This window comes from Sorex araneus, chromosome 2 (assembly GCF_027595985.1).
Source record: "Sorex araneus isolate mSorAra2 chromosome 2, mSorAra2.pri, whole genome shotgun sequence".
Classification (NCBI taxonomy): Eukaryota; Metazoa; Chordata; class Mammalia; order Eulipotyphla; family Soricidae; genus Sorex; species Sorex araneus.
This window is the reverse complement of record NC_073303.1, coordinates 166,006,631-166,027,595: the sequence shown is the minus strand read 5'-3', so window position 1 is coordinate 166,027,595 and position 20,965 is coordinate 166,006,631.

Below are 20,965 nucleotides of genomic sequence, written 5' to 3'. Positions count from 1 at the left end.
GGACTTACTTCTGGCTCTGTGTCAGGATCACTCCTTGACGCTCATGGGGGAATCATTGAGTGCTGGAAATTGAAGTAGGCTGGCTACATGCTAGGCTAGAGTCATATGTGCTGTACTATTGCTCTAGACCCATAAATTTATATAATGTCTTAACTCTCAAAGTTCACAGATATAAAATTAAATATTAGAATATTAGAATACCTTCAAATTACAGAAATGAAGTATGTGGAATTTTTTTTTTAGTTTTGTGTTTATTTCAAATTAGTATATAAAGTCCTGTTGTAATTCAGTTATTTTACACGTGTGAAATTTTTGTAAATAATTGATATCTGGGACAGGTAGATAACTCAGAGAAGGGTACATACCTGGCATTCAAAAGCTATAAATTTAATCCCCCACTCTTCATGGGCCCTGAATACTACCGCATGTGACCCAGGTGGCTCCAAGAAATGATGGGTTCAAGCAGCTCCAATCACTGAAGACTGAGCATTTGAAATGTATGGCCAATAGAGACAGGCTGAGTATTGCTGTCAGCATTGTCCCTGTGTTATGAATCTAGTCTCTGAAAGACAATGTGTTGAAAAACATGAACAATCCATAAACTTTGATATGTGCAAATAACAAGTGGGTCAAAAAGAAAGCCCAGGATGAAAATAAAAGATCCCTTGAAATGAATGAGAATGAAGAAATAAATGATCAGAATCTATAGGACACAGCAAAAGCTATACTAAGGGAAATGCATGACAGCCAACATTAGGAAAGAAAAAATAATTCAGATTAAGAATCCAAATACACACTGTAAACATCTAAAAAAGGAATAACAAAAGAATCCTAAAACTATCAGAAGGAAATAATAAAAACTACAGCAGAAATCCTGTAGCACTCTAGGACTGTCATCCCGTTGTTCATCGATTTGCTCAAGTGGCACCAGTAATATCTCCTTTGTGAGACTTGTTGTTACTGTTTTTGGCATATTGAATACCCACAGGTAGCTTGCCAGGCTCTGTCCTGTGGACAAGCTACTCTCGTAGCTTGCTGGGCTCTATGAGAGGGGCAGAGGAATTGAACCCTTGTGGGCCGCATGCAAGGCAAACACCCTACCTGCTGTGCTCCAGTCCAGAGCAGAAATCCATGATAAAGAAATTAATAAAGCAATAAATTAATAAAGCAATACAAAGAGTCAATGAAACTAGGAACTGGCTCTTCAGAGGAATAAACAAGACAGACTAGTTTTCGGCTAGACTAACCAGCTGAAAAGAGACAATGGAGACAAAAGGGGGAAAGTTACAAAGGACTGCTCAGAAATTCAAGGAATAGTGAGTGGCCACGTTGAACAACTTTATGCTAGTAAAGTAGGGAACCCAGAAGTAATAGAATCTTAGAATCATGTAATGCCCCAAAAACTGAGCAAGAAGGAAACATAAAAATTGAATTGCCAATAACAGGCAAAGAAAGTTAAAAAGAAAATAATAATAATTAAAAATATCTAAGAACAAAAGTCCTAGTCCAGAATAGATCACTGGGTGATTTTTATAAAACCTTAAGAGAAGATTTACTATCTATACTTTTACACTCCAAATAGCCAAAACCATACTGAGAAATAAAAAAGTGGATAAAAAAGTGGATCACTACTTTAAGCGGTAGTGATCAAAACAACATGGTATTGACAAATGGGTTAAACTTGAGTACCCAAAGACAAATTCCCAGATCTATGGTCAACTGATTTTCAACAAAGTACCTGTGGGAACATGAACTATAATAAGATAATCTCTTCAACAAATGGTGCTAGGAAAATGGAGCCACTTATAAAAAAACAAAGATGGATCTATAATTCACATTATATACAAAAGCCAATTCAAAGCAGGTTAAAGATCTTGAGAGCAGATCAGAATTCATAAATTACACTGAAGAAAATTTTGGCATAATGCTCTAAGATTTAGACCTAAAAGTTGTTTTCATTGATACAATTCCATTAGCAAAAACAACAGAATTAAAAATAAACAAATGAGACTATAAAATTTTGCATGGCAAGAAAACGTGGGTTAAAGATAATAGACCCAACAGAATGGGAGAAAAATTTGCCTCAATACAGTAGATAAATGTCCAGTGTATGTACAAAGATCACAAAGATAAACAAAAGATTGTCTAAAAGTCCTATCAAAGAATGGGGAGAATAAATGAACAAAAATTATCTGAAGAACAGAATGAGCACGTGAAAAAGTATTTATAATCACTTGTTATCAGGAAAATATAAATCAAGACAACAATAAGATATCATGTCATATCAATAAAAATGGTACGTATATATGAAAGAAACCCTACTGACAACAATATATGTTGGCAGGGATGTGATTACAAAAGATCTCTCATCCACTGCTGGTAGGAATGTTGTCTGATTCAAACCTATGGTGTTAAGTTGAAAGAAATTATACTGGGTTAAAGCCCACTCCTGACTTGTAACCTCGCCTTGTTCTGCTTCTGTAACCATGCTTGCGCCCCTGAACTGTATGTAACTAACAAAGCACTATGCCTGGGTCCTGTCACATATTTCCTGTCACATACATCCTGTCACTCACATCCTGACATCTGCCTGTCAGTTGGGTTGGAATTCATGTACGTGCCTAACAAAGGAGTTGTTGAAAACAAGGAGCCCAGATAGTGACTCCATTCCCAAGGCCCAGCAGATAGTGACCCCGGCCCAGTAGATAATGACTCCGGCCCAGCAGATGGTGACTCCAGCCCGCCAGATAGCGACTCCGGTCCCATGGCTCTACAGATAGTAACTCCTGACGCAGGGCAAGGAGAATGAAAGAATGTCTTCAGGCACCCGAATTCCAAGATAGTGGCTCCAGACGAGGCTACGTGACAAATGTGACTGGCCCAGTGGACTCAAGCCCTATAAAAAGGCTGCCCTAGCTAGCACAAACCGCTGCATCTACTAGAGGTGCAGCCCCAGCATGTTGGTTTGAATAAACTTTTGTCTTGCAAGACTGGCCCGTCTCTGCTTCTTGTGGCTCCGGACCCAACAATGTCAAATACTATAGAGCTGCCTAGAGAAGTTAGAATAGATCATATAACCCAGTCTATGGTATCTATCCTCAGGACACAAAAGCATTCAAAAACATTCACCCAAAAGGATATATGTACACCATTATTCACTCCTGAACTTTTGCACAGTTGCTAAGACAATGGAATCAAGCTAGGTATCCAAGGACAGAGGAGTAGATGATGAAGGTGTAGCATATATACCCAATGGTATACCATGCAGCTGTAAGAAAGATGAAATCATGAAATTTTCTGCAACTTGGATGGCAATAGAAGATATTACTGTCACTGTCATCCCATTGCTCATCGATTTGGTGGAGCGGACACCAGTAATGTCTCTCATTGAGAGTCTTTTTTTTTCTTTTTGGGTCACACCTGGCAATGCACAGGGGTTACTCCTGGCTCTGCACTCAGGAATTACCCCTGGTGGTGCTCAGGGGACCATATGGGATGCTGGGAATCGAACCCAGGTCAGGCGCGTGCAAGGTAAATGCCCTACCTGCTGTACTATCACTCCAGCCCCCTCTCATTGAGAGTCTTATTGTTACTGTTTTTGGCATATCCAATACACACGAGTAGCTTGCCAGGCTCTGCTGAGTGGGCTCGATACTCTCGGTAGCTTGCCAGGCTCTCTGAGAGGGCCGGAGGAATTGAAGGGGGCGGCCACATGAAAGGCGAAAGCCCATCCGCTGTGCTATCACTCCAGCCCAGAAGATATCATACTGAGTTAAATAAATCTGAAGAAGGAAGACAGCTGTCATGTGATTGCATTTGTACATGGTATATAGAATAACAAGACAAGGGAATGCAAGGTATCAAAGCGGGATGGTACCCCAGTTCCAAGATTATAGAAATGAGACAGAAGGAAATAAATGGTAAGAGAAAGACGGACAGGAAGTAACAGGGGCAGAGAGAAGTGTTCTTGGACACAATTATGGTGTAAAGATGTGGCATATCTATATATCTAAACAACAGAAACAGCAAAACTAAAATCATGAGTTCAAAACTACAACAAACCATAAAAATGTGCTTGACTGGGCCAGAGAGATTGTATAGTGGCGCTTGCCCTTGCATGCAGCCTGTGTGGGTTAATCCCTGGAATCCCTTATGGTTCCCAAACACCACCGGAAGTGATTCCTAGATGCAGAGGTAGAAACAACCTCTGAAAATCACCAGGTATGTCCCTCTCAGAGACAATGTGCCTGACAAAAATGCAGGTTGAAGCAGGGGGAGGGTGGGAACCTGGGGAAGCTGACACTGGTGGTAAAACTGGTGTTGGAACATTACATGCTTAAAACTCAATTATGAATAATTTTGTCAATCATGGTGACTTAATAAAAAATTAATTGAGAAATAAAATCAACATCAACAACATCAACATCATTCCATTGATCGTCAAATTTCTCGAGCAGTCTCAATAACGTCTCCATTCGCCCTAGCCCTGAGATTTTAGAAGCCTCTCTTTACTCGCCTTTCCCAAAGATGCTGCATTAGAGGCTCTTTCAGAGTCAGGAGAATGAGACCTAGCTTGTTACTGGTTTTGGCATATTAACACACCATGGAGACCTTGTGAGGCTCTCTTTCTTATATTTTATTTCTCTCTCTCTCTGTCTCTTACTCTCTCTCTCTTCTGTGCAGATCAGAGAAATAAAATATAAGAAAAAATTATTCTACTAATAATGACTGAAAAGGAAAGAACCAGAATCGTGTAGCTAGTTGTTTTAACTGATATAACATCATGGATGCATAAAAGTTGTCTAGACTCACACGATTTAAAAAGTGATACCAACTGTATCAGTGTAGTAGAAAGTGATCTCATTTAAAAAATTTTCAAGGCCATAGACCAATTCTAAAAGTGCTTATGTGCAGAAAAATAAAGAATCTAAATAACATTTAAATACACAGAACTTCCCAAACAAAGCAGAGTTAGATTATTTGTATTGAAGGCACAAATATAATTTTTCTTTTAATTTACAAAACGGTCTCTCCTTTCCCAGTCCTTGTGCTTTCTCTAATCTTGTTTGTATCCTCTCTACATGACAGTCACTTCAAAGTTAATGAGGTTGGAAAGAAATAATGCAGTGAGCATTTGAGAGGAAATAAGTAGGATGGTTCAGATTAATTTACCATGAATATCAAGCACATTCTTATCACTTTTTCCTTCTTGCATGTAAAAGAACACCTTTCATATAATTTCTATAAATTAATTGGGCTGGTTTAATCTCAGCACACTTATTCCTTTAATTAGGTTAAAATACTTGAACTTGTAAGTTTTGGTAGGATAATTTAAATATTTTATTTGTAGAAGTATTTCCTCTTCTGGGTTTAGATAATTATATTTCATTGACAAAAAAGTGACCAAATTGATGTATCTTTTGGATTCCTCTTCAGAATTTAATTTTAAGTAGAGGACCTAAATTCAATATAATATTCCTTATAAATTATGAATTATTCAGAGAAAAGTTATAAGCAGAGGGGAAATAAGATATAAGCAATAAATTGAAATAAAAATAAAAAGAAATACTAAGATTTCTTTCTTATCTAGTTGTCATGAGTTAGATACACATTATATACAGCTGTGCCTAGTTTTAAATAGTTCACAGAGCTGCAAGCAAATGGGTCTTTTACACCATTGATAGATTGAAATAATTAAGATAATTCTGTCCTTGATGATAACCTTGCTTAAAATTTGATTTTTATCACCTCCCTTCAGTTGTCTTTGTAAAAAACCTGGACGTATAGTAAATATTTTAATTAGATATTATTAATATGATTTTATAAACAAGATATCTAAGATATAATAAATTTAAACATTTTGATCTCTAAGTCTAGTTGTGTTCAAGTAATATTAAGAATCTGAATTCTGATTTGAGAAGATTTTTCATTGTGCTATTCTAAGTGCCCTTTTTTGTTTACATTGAGCAAATATTTTGAAGATGGTTCACTGTGTGCCAGATGCAATAAATTTTTATATCAATCCTATAGTAAGATTACATTGTATGCACCAAGGTGCATATACTTAAATTTTTTTTTACAACAACTCAGTTTATTAGTGTCTTAGATGAGCCTTTTGCCCAGGAATGTTTCCAGAACTGATTGTGCCCATGATACTCTATTGTGCAAAAAAAAAAAAAAAAAATCTGCGGTCTGAAATGATGGTTCCCTAATTAATAGTACAGGTTCATTCTTAGAACAAAAAATCTGAAAAAAACCCACAAAATTAGTAAAATTATGGAGCAAGCAAAATGTGAATGGAAAGAAATTAGCATCTATTCACATTTTAGAGCTAGATGTGGGAATTTTTATTTATTCTTTTTAATGCATTAGTATTTAGCCTCACTGGTGTTATATTCTATTTTATGGCCCAAATTACTCTATAAGCTAAGTACTATACCATAAGAAAAATGAGAAAACTGAGATGGAGAGTTGTTGAATAATTTATCTGGTATTAGGTCAGGATTGAAAAATAGTTAAATCTGATTCCAGCCATAATATTTTTGCTATAATGCTTCTGCCTAGCAATTCAATTACTCAGTTGAGTAAATGCAGATAGAGTGGTATCTGGCAATGTTTGTGTGACAAATAATTCATTACACGTCTCATCATTGAGGCAAAAGGTGAGGGATGCTTTCAGGTACTTTGTCGCATTTTTTTTGAACATTCAATTTCTGTCCTGATATATTTTCCCTGAGTTGGTCTATGAAATAAATGTAGATTTTTACCAAAAGCTTCTTAGTCCTTCTCATGCAAAGTTTTTTTGATAATATAATAACAAATTTTCTTTTGTCATACACAGACAACTTTTGTATAACAAACACACTTGCACTTTCTTTATCAGTCTACGACCTCCTCTAGGGCTGAAATTTTGCCCTGACAGTAAGTAGAAACAAATTCCTAGAGATATGCTTGCAGAAGCTGAAGTGAATAAGCCTTACCAGATTCCTCTCAGCTCTCCTGTAACAGTACCTGACAGAGTCTAAGGTCACCTAGTAGGAGAGTTTCTAATAAAAATAGATGGTTATTTATCACTCATAATCTCTCCCATGTAATCTGAGACATTCAGTACAGTCTCGATGATTATGTAGCATTTATCTCTGATGCTAATACCTCTCACTGAATAAACATTCAATAAAGTCATGTTGAATGAATGTAAAGTAATCCTGGATGTCAAATTAGTATTACAATGACTTCACTTAGCTATTGATTCCTCTTGTTGACCTAAAACTGATTCATGTAAAATTTACATTTGTCATTAATGAACCAGAGTGCCTGTGAGAGCTGGTTTTGTTGATGATGTAGGAAAGCAATTAAATATTCAAACCTGCAGTGAAAGAGGCTTAAGAGTGGTCTTCTTACATGAAAAATTAGGTCTCCTGAATTCTAGAAGCATTGCTTCTCTATTGAGAGCTCTCTGTCTCATGCAAAATAAAATCTCATATCACTTCTCTATATTGTGTATATTGAGTGCATATTCTCTATATTGTGTATCTTTCTAATGTATAATTTTTAAAAGGCAAGCTGGGTTAGAGTAAGCATTGCAGCTCTGCTGGGGTCTTTGAATGAACAAGAGAGGGTAGTTTAATGACTCCTGGGTTCACTGTGATTTCACTGTTACACAATATAGAGAAGAGTATACAAAGAGCCCATGCTTTGGAATCCTGGGTTTGATCCCAGCTTTGTCTGCCATGCTCAACCCTCTGCCATAAGCCACATCCAACACTTTACCTGGGATACCCCAGAGCACTGCTAAGTGTGACAAAATAAAACCACAGAAAATGAATCTCTGATGCAGAAAGTCAAAAAAATAATCATTTAATTTATTAACTATACTTTTCAGCAGGTCTGACTTTAGGGGGGAGACTCTCCAAACAATAATGGTGAGTTTTGTTGAAATATTGTATGCAATCAAAGTGAAAGTAAAGTGAAATTTATTAGTTACACAGGCGGGGCGGGGGCTTAGGGTGGGGGGGCTAGGGGCGTGGGGGTGTTTGGGGTGTGAGGGGGCGGGGTGGAGCTATACTGGGATTCTTGGTGGTGGAATATGAGCACTGGTGAAGGGATGGGTATTCGAGCATTGTATAACTGAGATTTAAACCTGAAAACTTTGTAACTTTGTAACTTTCCACAATAAAAAATTAAAAATAATAATAATAATAATAATTTATTAACTATAAAAAGAAGTAACTTGAATTTGTAACAATTGTCTTTAAAATTATATCCCTCACAGTTGAAATTCAGAAGTATTAAAAGTAGTATAAAAATAATGAAATTGACAAACTCTCTTTAAAATGATTTACTTATAGCAAAATATTAAGATGCATAGATTTGAAATTCTGAGCTCAGAAAGGATGGGCATAGATCAATGAGTTAAGGAAGAACTGCTAAATGTCTCTCTTCTTATTTTTCACTTGGTGGTGCCAACAAACACAAAAGTATTAGAGTAGAAGTGGTGGAAGTAATTGTTACCAAAGGTAAAATAAAGTACAACCATAATATAAATAAAAGGAATAACAAGTGATGAACAAACATTTAATGTGTCTATATTACAATTCAAACCCTGTGTTAAAAAGCATAAAGAAATTGTACCCTAGGGTTTGTGAGAGGGTAAATAGACTAATACTTTTTATTCCATAGAGAGTGATTCATAACCATAAAGGGAAAATTGTTGTGCAAAATTTGATTAATGGCAAAATTATCATTAAATGCCAAGTATCTTAGTCCCATTCCTTTTTATTATTTACTCTATTATGATGTTTATTAATATAGGATTTGGGGAAGTGTTCTTTCTTTCGTGCTCAAGGGGCCCTGAGGGCCACTCTTCATGATAGTCAACCAGGTCAGAGGTTCAGGGCTAAGATCCCATGTTTCTGTGTCCACCAGGCCACCAAAGTAACTCATAAAGGCCAACAGGGCTTCTGCAAACGGTACTTGGGAGACCACATGATGTGGGATAATAAATTTTTCCTGTTCTATCTCTCTGGCCTCTGCAAACAGTTTTTATTAATGTGTTTAGAAAATTCAACAAATTCTTATGAAACTAGGTATTTTGTTTTCTTTTGTTAAATAATGTTCAAACTCTGGTGTACTTTGTCAGCCATTGTGTTAAAATGGACAGGAGCAAAGGGACCAAGAAATGGAAACACAAACACACACAAACACACACACACACCACTAATGAATAACTTATTAAACGATTTTTTTTACTGGATATGACATTCCAGCCCTTTGGTCTACATCTCTGGCCCCTTATCTGAATCTTCATAAATGAATGAGTTTTCTGGGCTTAGACAATATGGGTTTACTCAATAACAGAGCATGTGCATTGCATGTGTGAGATTGACCTGGGCTTTATTTTTCTTTATTTTTTTTCTGGTCTTTATTCTTAACATCATGAAAAATAAGGAGTTTGCTTGGCAAGGAATGGTGATAGAAGAGAATATTCCCAGGGGGTAAAAATAATCCAATCCAGGTGCCAAGATACAGAAGTGATGAACTGGAGTGAGGAATCAGTAGAATCCGTGAAGGCTATAGTTGAATCTATCTGTACATATATACATATACAAGCACACATCTTATGCGTACATATAGTTTTAAGTCTAGTTGAAATGAAAGATCATCAGTAGAGAACAATGACAGATGGGTAGATTAGAGAAGTATTCTTCAACCACCCATCTTTGAGTAGTGCTGGTCCTTAGGTGTAGAAAGATTTAACAGGGTCAAACATCTTGGTCATATCTGACAATCCATGAGCATATATACAGGACAGATGCTAGGTGTAAAAAGGTTGAAGAATGTTGGATAGAGATACTCAACAAAATTTTTGTCAAAAGATTTACACATGTGACTGGTGGGAGAGCACAGCAGGTAGGGCTCTTGTCTTGAACACAGCAGCCCCCACCCAATCCCCAACAACACATATGGTCCCCTAGTCCACCATGAGTGAACCCTGAGCAGAGCCAAGGTCAACTTTTCAAATAGTCCTCAGGGTTTTTATCAGCTGGAAAACTGGAATTTATTTTTTAGATGTAAATCCTTCCTCTTCTAAGCTAACTGTATCTACTTGTTTGGTCCTAAATAATGCAATATAACAAAGATTAGGCTCTTCCTTCCGTACTTAGATTAGGAAAATTGAAACTTTTACTTAGTTAACATATTTCCACCCCTATGGATTTGTTGCAGCAAGTGAACATGTTGTAAAAACCGTCCTGGAATTTGGGGTCCAGCCAACAGTCAGTGAGGAATTTCATTAAATAATTGGGCATTGCCAACACCCTTATGTGAGCCTCAAAAGATACCCTTCCCTAGCCAGATCTTCAGGTGAGATTCCAACCCTACCTAAAACATGCTAATGTTTTTCTAACAGTTATCACGAAGCAGAAGATTCAACTAAACTGTGCCAGATATGTAACTATGAAAGTCAGATAATAAGTGTGTGCTATTTTATGCCATTGACTTGTGTAGTAGCTATTTCATAAGTATGAATAACTACATAATTGGTGACAAAAACAATTGTAAAAAAAAATTTTAAAAAATCATTTTTAAGTTGTCCCAAAATAATCTTGCAAGGAAATGTGGATAGGGTGTTTGCCTTTCACATGGCAAACCGGGTTCGATTCCTCCATCCATCTTGGAGAGCCCAACAAGCTACCAAGAGTATTCCACCCGCACCGCAGAGTTTGAAAAGCTCCCTGTGGCATATTCAAAATGCCAAAAACAGTAATAACAAGTCTCACAATGGAGACGTTACGGGTGACTGCTCGAGCAAATCGATGAACAATGGGATGACAGTGACAGTGACAGTATTTTGTCTTTCATTGCCATCTCTGGGATCCCTGATCTTGATTCCTTTATCTGTCACTGGTCTTCTTTATTCCTTTTATTTGCCTTATTCTTGTTGGTTTTGTTATAGAAAATAATAGAAAAGAAAAGAAAAGAAAAGAAAAGAAAAGAAAAGAAAAGAAAAGAAAAGAAAAGAAAAGAAAAGAAAAGAAAAGAAAGGAAAAGAAAAGAAAAGAAAAGAAAAGAAAAGAAAAGAAAACTGCTGAATTTATTTCCCTCAAAATATTTTTTAATCTGAATGTATTACTTGGGTTGGGGAAAGAAATACTTGTTCTTGAAGAGAGACGAAGTAATAAAATAAAATTACTTTATTGTTTGGGGGGAGAGGGGATCAGTAGTGAATCACAACTGAGAGTACTCAGGAATGAGTCCTTGTGATACTTAGAAGACCATATGTGTTTGCTGAAGATTAAAGCAGGGTTAGTGACTTTGTAAAGAAAGTACGATAAATTCTATACTCTGGTTTCCAAAGAAAACTTCTTTAACACTATTAGGCTCTGATCCTCCTGGGTAAGAATTTTACCCTACCCCCACAGTTCCTAAATTACTCTACACTGGTGATTGCTTATTCGTAATTGTCAAATTAATTTTTATCAGCCCATAGAGATATTTAGCTATAATTTTTGAGTACATGTAGATAATATTTTTAAGAGTGATCTTTAAATTTATTTAAAAACAGGAGCATATGTAACATACTGCATGAATATCTCTTACTTTCCAGATTTATCTGTAATTTAATGTTGACATTGCACAAATATTCCTGGCAATATTGGATGGATTCTGAATATTATTCCAATTCATAATATCACAGAAGAAATGGCAAAGCAAATATCTTTCATTCTGATAAATTTTATTTGACTGTCTCAAGTGTTTAGTTATTATCCTCAGTTAAAGTCTCACATAGCATAATTTGTATATTACGTGTTTGGGAGAAGACATTTTTTAGAATTTTTACTTTTCTGGGAGAAAATCAAAATATATTTTAATATCATTACTTTGAGGGCTGACTGGAGTGATAGTACAGTGGGTAGGGTGTTTGCCTTGCACACGGCCGACCCAGGTTCTATTCCTCCATCCCTCTCAGAGAACCAGGAAAGCTACCAAGAGTATCCCACCCACATGGCAGAGCCTGGCAAGCTATCCCTGACATATTCAATATGCCAAAAACAGTAACAAGAAATCTCACACTGTAGATGTTACTGGTGCCTGCTTGAGCAAATCAATGAGCAACAGCATGACAGTGATACAGTGATACTTTGAGGGGAGTATAATCTTCATAAAGTGTCTGCATTGACAAAATGAATAAAACCTTCATTTACTCCACTAACAAAACTCTTATATATTCATGTGATACATACTTAACTATATAGTAAATGAATTTCCAATCAAATCAAATTAAAATAAAAACCCAAATCTTTTAAAGTCATGAGAGTTTCATGGATCAATATTTTTTCTACAAAGATATTTATTAAGAATTTAACACATTTTTATAAACACTATATTTTTTCCACAATGCTAACTGCTTAGAATAGCTTATAAAAGCATAATTATCAATATCTTTGATTCTTTATTAAAATACACTCAGACTACACAAACGATGCCTTTTACAATATTCTTATTCATCAAGCAAAATCCTATTCGTTTTTGAAAATTATCTCTTGAGCTTTCAAAAATTTGGCTTCCTAGTCCTTGGTCTACAGATTAGGCATAATAGTTTAGCCAAGACTAAGAGGTCGAGACATGTGTGTTGTAGGACACTTTGTGATTTTGTGCATAGTCAGTGTTGAAGGGATTACACATATACAAATATTTAAATAATTTAGTAAAATAATTTTGTAATCTTTGATTCCTCTCCATAAATCATGGACCAATTAAAGATATCAGTATGAAGGAGTAACAAGGTCAAAAGAAAAGTATCTTTAAGGAAAGTCACATATGGGGAGAGAATATAATAGAATATCGTCCTTCACTTTACTGGAAAGAATCTTTTCCTTCTTGTCAAAGAGTGACATGAGGGGCGTCAATGATAGTATAGTGGGTTGGATGTTTGCTTCCACACAGTGACCCAGGTTCGATCCCCAGCATCACTTATGTTTCCCTGAGCACTGCCAGGAGCAATTCCTGAGTGCAGAGCCAGGAATAATTCCTGAGCATAGCCAGGCATGACCCAAATATAAAAATATAAATAAATAAGTTTATTTGTTTAAAAAAAAGTGACATGATTCAGGGACCAATCTAAGAGCTCAACTTATGTTCTCTAGAATTCAGCAACACAAGATTGGTAATGGATCACATTTGAGATGAACAATTAACTAATGGCCTGGGTTTAACTTTGAGATCATCCTGGGATAGAGGATGGTTCTGATAAATAATACCAGTCTTAAGAATTTGGGATGACCACTGTACTCTCTGTGGTGTTCAAGGCAAAGGTTTCATCTTAGAGAAACCATTGTTCCTATTTCTTTTAGGTGAAAAGAAATATTCTCCAACCAAAAGAACGGGATAGAAAACCAGCGGGGAGGGGGGGCGGGAACCTAGGTGAGTCAAGCTAGAAGAAACTAGATATTTGGAATTATAAGGAAAGAACCTGAGACTTCATGATTCCCTAGGAGATTATTGGTTCATCTGCTAGGGAATAAGAGGGGGCAATGAGACCCTCCCATAAAGTCTATGAGGAAACAACTTGATGTCACTGTCACTGTCATCTTGTTGCTCATCAATTTGTTCGAGTGGGCACCAGTAATGTCTCTTCATTGTGATACTTATTTGTTACTCATTTTGGCACATCCAATATGCAGGCATATGTGTAGCTTTCCAGGATCTGCCATGTGGGCACGATACTCTCGGTAGCTCGGTAGTTTGCCAGGCTCTCTGAGAGGGGTGAAAGAACCAAACACTGGTCGGCTGCATGAAAGGCAAATGCCCTACCGCTGTACTATTGCTCCAGCCCTAAATATATTCAAGGTGTATACAATACACAATAATGGTTCAATTTCAGTTAAAAATCACAAATAGCTCTCTTTCCTTTTCTCTATTCTCTTTGAATTTGAAAGATAAAAATAGTAATTACTAACTAGAAGGAGCTAATAGGTGATAAGGGTAGTGTGGTGTGGGGTTAACACTTAGTGGAAAGGCAGGAAAAATATCAAGCATTTGGCCAGAGAGATAGTAAAGGGGCCAAGGTGCTTGCCTGGCACAGAGCCCAACCCTGACTCTAATCCCCAACATGACTTACTGTCCCATAAACACCGCCAGGAGTGAACTCTGAGCAGAGCCAGAAGTCATCCCTGAGCACTGGTGAGCCTGGTCCACCTGGAAGAAAGAGCTCTAACATGGATACTGCCTTACTATGGGCCTCATGTTTCAGACTGCCTCAAATAGTAGATAAAGAAATTGTTTCACATAAAATCAAAAATAAAATATTTTTCGACTATAGAACCAGAATTCAGAATCAGTTTGCCAATTTTAGATAGCAGCTGATATAGAGCATTAATAACAAAATCTAATATGTAACAATGTGAGAAAAGTCATGGTGCCTATATATATCATTGTATAGCTATATTCTTATTAATATGCTTTGGATGGATAGTAGGAAACAAAAAAGAAAATGCCCTTTTAATAAAGTGCTTATTGAAAAATGTCTTGTTTTTTAACTGCATTAACTTAATTATTTGATTGTAATGGAATAGGGGGACCATAGACTTTCATTTGTGATATAGATAAATATTCTAGATGGCTTTTCAAAGAATATTTAACCTGAAGATCAATTGTGTATAGTTTTATTTTCTATCCAGTTTGAAAGTCATGTCTTAATTTATACCTATAATTTGTAGATATAAACATCTCAGTACTTGTTAGCAAATCTCGTGTTGTTAGCTAGAAGTTAGCACGTCATTCTTACATTATTTAGAGTGCAAGCATTTGTTCTAAAAAACATTTTAATATGACTCTCAAGAGATCCTTTATATATGATGTTAAAACTGAAACAGAAGGTTCACAAGCAAACACAAACGCATAGACTCAGATAACAGAGCGATGGAAACCAGAAAGAAAGAACGGAGGAAAATTTAAAAGGATAGAAGTTTTAAGAGACTGTGATAGATTGTCATATGGTAATATATGCTTTAAGAGTATGAGAAACTTTACCTTCAAAATATAGTCATGTAAACAAATGTTATTTCAGTAAAACTTAGAAATGTGAGTTCAGAGCAGGGAAGCATTAGATAATTGCGACCTGTTAGGAAAATAAAGCACACGTATGAAATGAGCTGATATGATAAAGAAAGAGATAAACATGTATTTTTCATTCCCCTTCATGGAGACCAAAGCTCCCATGGGGAACTCATGAACAAAGTGTCACATAATATCCTCACGAACATAAGGTTTTTCAAGAACTTTTCTGAAAAATTCTTCTAAGAGCGGGATAGGAGAAAATGTATAGATGATGGATAGAATTAAACTTTTTGATCAACTCAAGGTAGTAAACACATATGATTATCTTCCATGGTGCATGTTATATGCTACAATACAATGCTATTTCAATTAAGGGGAAAGGGGAGGGTAGATATAAAATGTACAGTAAGAGAGAAAAAGTAGAAGTAAATGTTCTTATACATCAGCTGGTTTACAAATCTCTGGCGGCAAGTTTTGCATTATATTGGGGCTGGAGCAATAGTACAGCAGGTAGGGCGTTTTCTTTGCACAGGGCCAACCCCAGTTCAGTTCCCAGTATCCTATATGTGTATAATGCAAGTCTTTTTTGTTGTTGTTTTTTGTTTTTTGGGTCACACCCAGCAATGCTCAGGGTACTCCTGTCTCTGCACTCAAGAATTACTTCTGGCGGTGTATTCCTGAGTGCAGAACCAGGAATAAACCCTTAATAATAGAAATGAGTAGTGCAAAATCACAAAAATAATGGACAGAAATATTGGCATAGTGCATCCTTTACCTGTGACTGATTTAACATTCTCCTACAGTGATGGTGATTGAAAATTGTAGACATTTACACTTACAAGTGTAGAAGCTCTACATCTAAAATAAGTTTCACCAAATTGGCAATCTGTTGAGCATCCTGCTCCCTCTGAACGCTCTAGAGAGTATCAACTCATTGCCGTTTTCAAATTCTGGTTGCTGTCTAGATTCCTTGGCTTATGGCAGCACCACTGCAACCTCTGCTTCTTCCTCTATCACATTCGATGATTCTTCCCAGACTTCATGAAATCTGTCTTCCTTTATAGTGCTCACCTTGAACATCTAGAATAATTTCTCCATTTCAAAATCCTTATCTTAGTCACATCAGAAAGGCCCCATATATTTTTTCCAACATAAGGTAATATTCGCAGGTCCCACGGCTTTCTTCTGGGGATCATTTTTCAGTTGATTAAAATATAATACAATACATACTTTATATATCCGTAGAATATGACTTTTTATCTACAAATATATTTCAGGTAATATCTTACTCTAAATTCTGAAATCAAGAGCCAGAGGGACAGTACATCAGGCAGGGAGTCTGCCTTGCACAGGGCTGGTCCACATTTAATTCACAGCAGTCCCCTGAGTGTTGTCAGTGATTCCTGAGCTGAGAGTAGCAAAGAGTAAGCCCGAAAAGTCAGCTGTGGCTCAAAAAACAAAATAATAATAATGTCCAAAATCACAATGGATCTCACTAATAGCTTCATAAGGTAATTAATTCCCACATGGTAGCTATAAAATATTTATTTCTGAGAAGTGAAAATATAATAGATTTCTGGAAGCCAAGAAGTTTTGTGAAATAGTTATGTAAATGTGGACCAGATTATTATGAAATTCCATTACTCACAAATGCCTTTACTAAGAGCACTACACAGGAAAGTAAATTTATTGCTCTCCCATTAGGATAATAAAACCTAAAATGCCTCAACGTGGAACCTTAGCTTACCGCAGAATTTTAATGCTAAGCAAGAGCTCAGCACATCATTGTTACTTTTTGGATAGGCTCAGTCAAATAACTGCTCTTAGATTGCACAGATAAGAAGTGGCAGAATGGAATTAAAATTAATAGTTCTTGATCCTGGGTCTATGTTCTTTACTTTTTTTTCAGATTTTTTATTTATTTATTTTTAATTTTTAATTAGTGAATCACCGTGAGAGTACGGTTACAGATTTATACATTTTTGTGCTCATGTTTCCCCCATACAAAATTCGAGAACCCATCTCTTCACCAGTGCCCATTCTCCACTACCAGTAAACCCAGCGTCCTTCCCACCCTCCCCAGTCCCGTCTCCCACTACCCCAAACTGCCACTATGGCAGGGTATTCCCTTTCATTCTCTCTCTCTGATTAGGTGTTGTGGTTTACTTTCCTTTAAGCAATCCTCTTTTTTTTGTTGTTTGGTCATTTATGAAAATAAAAGCTGATTTTAATCACTTTCTCCTTCAGGTAGCTTCAATACTTAGAACTTAAACATGTCGTTTAGTTTTAAGTTTTTACTTATAAATTTAATAACCTAAATATTATTAGTGATCCTCACAAATGAAAGTTTGAGCTATACAAAAGGGACTTAAAGAAAATGAAAACCACTACTCATCCACTATTGAGTAAATTTCAAGTTAGTTCAATGAAGATTCAATGTGAACAAAAGGAAACAAAACCTGCAAATTTGCTCAGCACAGACTAAAGTCCCCCAAGCAGTGAGCAAGGCTTAATTTGTAACAGCTGAGAAGGTTTCCATCTACAAATTAAATTAAAGTTCCTGCATACCTTTGCTCTTTCACACCAAACAAGTTGGTCTGTCCTTTTCCAAAAATACTCATTTGCTATCTATTGTTGGTCCTGAAGAGAGACTCAGTAAGAGAGTACAATCACTCTCTGATATCCTTTGTAAATAATCTGCTTGCAAGGTTAGGAAACAAGTTTAGAGAGGTAACTAACTGTTGATTACACATAGTCCTTTAAGTCACCAAGGGATGCCAGGATATTCTTGACAAATCCAACATTAAAAACCTGAGTGGAGAGGTGATTTTGAAACGATTTTGTTCTTGTAGCTGCTCAGAACATAAAATATAAGAGACACTGCAGTGTGGTTCAAATTTTTTCTCAGAGTATTATATATCATGTTTAGACAGAACTCCCTGCTATTATTTATTCATGCCAATATGAATTATTCTCTACAAGTGAACTCAAGTCACGTAAACTCCAGCTTCCAGGAACCCAAGCATGTTTTCTTTTGGAGAGATGTGAGTTTCACCTCATTTCATGAAAATTGAAAAATCAGCTAACAAACAACTCTAGTGTTTGCAATCAATACCTCGTTCAGTAACTCTTTGAGATTGACTCCAGTGTAAGTTGTAGTCTTGGGAGTATTAAGAACTGAATCATTTTTTTTTCTTTTCTGCTATCAACTCCAAAACGAAGATGAGCTTCAGTTGGGAGTTGCTTTTATTATGGGGGTCTGAAGGGATCTCTGGTTAGTTTCATTTATTTTAAAGCCAAAATCCAATTCAAGGATGATGAATGGTGTCAGTTTGACAGCACCAAAGACTGAAATTCTTCAATTCTTCTAAGGTTTATCAGGGCAACGACTTCAAATTCTTTCTCACCCAGAGAAGAGCATTAACACTTACCTGGATAAGCTGATTCTAAAACTGTGGTATCAGGATCATGATCTACGCTCACCATTACTTTTCTCTTGATAGCCCTTATAAGTATGAGGGTAGATGAATTAAAAGAAATTCTTTTGCTTTTTTAGTTATTGAGAGTTTCTTTTGTCAAGTGGAACTGAATCTAGCCATCTGATTGAATTTATTCAGGTCAACACACTGATTGAAGGATAGAGCTGGTTTGTACCTGACCCCAAGGAGGACTGGTCTATGGGCTCAATCTCAGATAGGGTTCAGGTTTATTGACCTGAATTTTTCCAGATTGAATGAAAGTTTTAGGGAAGCTTGTCAGCTTACACAGTTTACTTTTTTCTCTTGAATAGAAACTTTACCCTGCTCTTTGGATAGCACCAATTACAGTGATGGCAGAAGAGAGTAGGTGTTTCTTTGTTGCAGGGAGACAACTGTGAAATTAAAGAGAAAGAGAGAGAGAGAGAGAGAGAGAGAGAGAGAGAGAGAGAGCCATGTAGTATGAGTCCTTATCATACAGGTAATAATGATTTCTGGGTACTAATGTAATCATATTTTAAATAATAATTTTCTCTAAAGCAATTTATTCTTATTTTTAAGGTCATATCTGGCAACACTCAAGGGTTACTCTTAGTGCTGCATTCAGAAAATACTCCTAGAGGTGCTGCTCCGGGGATCATACGAGATGCCAAGGATTGAACCCAAATTGGCCAAGTATAAAGCAAATGTACAATCCACTGTACTATCATTCTGGCCCCCTTTTTCTGGGGCTTTTTTTGAAGCCACTTATTCTTCACTTATTCCTTTCTATATGTGCCTGATTTATAGCTTTGAATTTTTTCTTTGAATGATTATAAACACTTAATGAAAGTACAAGGGCTGGAGCGATAGCACAGCAAGTAGGGCATTTGTCTTGCATGCAGCCGACCCGGGTTCGATTTCTCCGTCCCTCTCGGAGAGCCCGGCAAGGTACCAAGAGTATCTCGACTGCACAGCAGAGCCTGGAAAGCTACCCGTGGCATATTAGATATGCCAAAAACAGTAACAACAAGTCTCACAATAGAGACGTAACTGGTACCCGCTCGAGTAGATCAATGAGCAATGAGATGACAGTGACAGTGACAATGAAAGTACAAAAGAGGTGCTGGAGCGATAGCACAGCGGGTAGGGTGTTTGCCTTGCACGCAGCCGACCCGGGTTCTAATCCCAGCATCCCATATGGTTCCCCGAGCCCCACCAGGAGTAATTACTGAGTGCATGAGCAAGGAGTAACCCCTGTGCATCGCTGGGTGTGACCCAAAAACCAAAAAAAAAAAAAAAAGAATTATAAAATCTGACTTAAGTAATGTTCTGATTAAATTTGTGGAGTAACCAAAACATAACTAACTGTTGTTTAAATTTTCTAGTATGGGTGAGGAGATATCTCGAGGGATAGTATTCATGCTTTGTATGCCAGAGGCCTGGATTTAATCTCCTTTATTACATGGTTCCCAACACTGCCAGGAGCAGCTCTGAGTGTAGAGCTGGAAGTAAACTTTTTGCAGTGCAACATACCTCCCCCAAACACACAAAACAAAACAAAATAAATCTTCAGGTACAATAATAAAATGTGACTTGTTTCATAGTGTTTAAGGTAACTCAAGGGGAAATTGCCAATAACACTAAAATAATGATGGAGAAAATAGATAGCAATATGAAATAAACCCTGTTTCTATCAACATTGCATCATAGTCTTCTTTTAGGATGACTCATTTTTACATGTATAATTTCCAAGTAATGTAGCATAAAATCTTAGTACGATAGAAATCATAAAAGAAGAAATTAGATTAAGTATAGATTATTTGTATTGTTAAGATTCAATGAGAAAATTTATTTTAAAAATAGGACAGGGGCAAAGAAATAGTTCAATGGGGTGACTGCATTACTTTGCATGTGGTAGACCTGGTTTGATTCTGGCACTGCATGGTTTCCTGAGCACTGTCATGAGCAAGCCCTTAGCAGAGAACCTGGAATAGTTCCTAAGTATGACCTAAAACCCAAAACATACAATTTTAGGACTGAAGAGGACAGGGATATAGCTTAGTAGTAGATCACTTCCCTTCCATGGGTGAAGCCCTGGGCTTGATACCCAGAAACACACACACCACACACACACACACACACACACACACACACACACCACACACACACACACACACACACTGACTCTGTCTGTCTGTCTCTCTCTGTCTCAATGGGACTGAGAAGGATATTAACTGTTTCAAAAAAGAAATAATATCATTTATTTGGTACAAATACAGGTTAATGTTATAATTGTGAAGCCATCTTGTTTCTCTGGTGGATAAAAGACTTAAAGTGACCCTAATTAATTTGTTTTCCCTTCATAAAAACATTTTAAAAAAGAAAACAACTTTCAGGATAATTAAAATTGATATCAAAAAAATGAGGAATATCATAGCAATCTAAGTTAG